The following is a 2,388-nucleotide window of genomic DNA, read 5'->3' as shown; positions in this document are numbered from 1 at the left end:
ATTTTCTGGAATTTTCTTTGGGATTCTGTCTTTCACTGTTAGAATGTACATATGATTAAAATTGTAGATTGTTGCATTCTTTGTAAGTGGGCAAACCTGCAAAATCAGCAAGGGGTCAAATACTTTTTTCCCCCACTGTATATTAACAGGTTACACTTTATTTGGATAATCTGTTTAGCTAGTTTATTAGTTGAGATTCAGCTGTTTCACTAATAAAACCATTTTCTGATATTAGCCTACACCACTGTGGTTAAGGTTTAATTAGCGCCAATGTTTGTATATTCATTGTAATTTCGGATAATAGTAGGACTATAGGCTACTATAGCTTACAATTAGAAGCTTAATATTAATTCCAGTTTCATTTTAGTGGGTTTCTTCAGTCATAATATTATTGTGCATGAAACATGCTCTACATGGTGGTTAGTCTCTCATTTGTTACGCAAAGTAGGCTTCTCAGTAATAATAACCATGCATACAGAGTTCAACATTTCTAAAGTTCGCTGTAGTGACTCAACCTTTTTTAATGTCCCGCCTACTTCAGGCTGTGACTGGTTGGTTCGCGAAAAGTGACTTTGACAAGCAACCATTCACAGGGGTGATGAAAGGCAGTTGATCTTCCCTGCGGAGATTAGCCAGCAGGAGAGAACAGGAATAGGGGGCAGAGCAGGGGCAGCTTGTTCATTAGGGCGACCGGGAGACCAGGTGACGCACCGCCAAGCCGGGAAAGGGAGGGGATTTATCTCACACTGCTGGTAGGGGAGAGCAGGGGTGAAAGTACCATTTTTCAGAAAAACTGACTTCCGTATAATTTGACTTTAAACATAAGTGGCACGTTGTTACTTTCGACCCTTTCAGCTGGAACAAAAGTAACACACAGGTGGGTCAAAAGTAACAACAACAATACAAGCTAAATTTTTTGTGTTACCCTTGTATTTAATAAATAAACATGACTTAGACCTTGTTAATGTGTAACTGCAAACATCTTTTGTCCTTTATCTTAAAAAAATAAATAAATAAATAAACATTTTTATTTTACATATTGTTTCAAAAGTAACCTGACAGCCCAAACTCAAATTATTTAGAATATTTCATATTATATTAAGGATATATTATAAATATATTATATAAATATGCAAATGTGTGCACCTAAAACAGGGGGGAAATGGTTAGGTGGAGACTGTTTATGAACCTGAAATGATTAAAATAAAATAAGACTTTACTGATCCTGCACTCGGGATATTTTCAAGTTGCAGCAGTTTCAGAAACAGTGAAAAAATGAAACATAATTTAGAAAGATTGGATAAAAATGAAAATAAACAAAAAAAATAAGATCAAAATGAAAAAGCTATTTACAGAATATGCCTATACTATCACACTTTGAAATGAATAAAAATTGTTTTAGTAAGAACAGTATGAGTGATCTGCATTTTGAGTGCTTTTTACTGACACCTATTACACTGACCTCCTGAGGAGACTTTCCAACACTTGTGGTCACTGTGGAACAGTAACTCCTGACATGTAAACACGATTTATTTTTATACTGAAAAACTCTAACAGGGCAAACTTCAGGGTGTGTTAAAGCACTTAAAAACTAAAAAAGCTCTTCCCTCAGGCACCCCGTCCGTACTCTCTGGTTCCCTAACTCTTCCCTCAAGCACCCCTGTCCGTACTCCCTGGTCCCCCAGCTCTGCCCTGTGGATGTCGGTTTGAACTCTCTGGTCCCCCAACTCAGCCCTCTGGCACCCTGTCTGGCCCTATGTTTTCAGTTCAGCCCTGCCCGTTCCCCTAACCCTTCCCAGTCCTGAAGCCCTCCCTGAATTCCCTGTCTGGTTTTGGACCCTGGACCCCCATCAGCCGGACCCCAGTGCGACTTCCTCCCCCCTATGTTCGTCTGCCAAGCCCCGCCTTGTCCCATGGGAAGGCCCGGCTGACGGTGAGTGTCCTGGTTTTTTCTACTTTTTATCAGTTTTTCTGCTTTTTTCCTTGGTTTTCTGTTCTCTGCCTGCCTCCCTGTGTTTTCTCCCCTGTGTGCTCTCTCTCCCTCTGCTCCTGAGCCCAGCCAACTACCTGCACCTGCATCTTATCAGCCACCTCGTCAGCCTGCCACACCTGCCAGTAATCAACCTCATGACTGCCTGTATTTCAACCCCGGTTCTCCACACCATCCTCGCTTGATCGTCGTTGCTCCATACCCGGTGCCATCCCCACGTTCAGGCTTTCATGTTTCTTGTTTTTTCACATTTACCCTGTGCCTTGTCGTTGTCTTCCTTAACCTTGTCTCTCTGTCTGTTTCCCTCCCAGGTACACTCACCCTCGTCCTCCGTTCGGCTGGGCTCATCCACTGGCCCACTCCTCCTCGGACTTCCCTCACGGCGTCCTCCCTGTTCC

The sequence above is a fragment of the Micropterus dolomieu genome, linkage group LG02, assembly GCF_021292245.1.
Source record: "Micropterus dolomieu isolate WLL.071019.BEF.003 ecotype Adirondacks linkage group LG02, ASM2129224v1, whole genome shotgun sequence".
Taxonomy (NCBI): Eukaryota; Metazoa; Chordata; class Actinopteri; order Centrarchiformes; family Centrarchidae; genus Micropterus; species Micropterus dolomieu.
The sequence above is the reverse complement of the archived record's forward strand: the minus strand, read 5'-3'. Positions refer to the sequence as shown.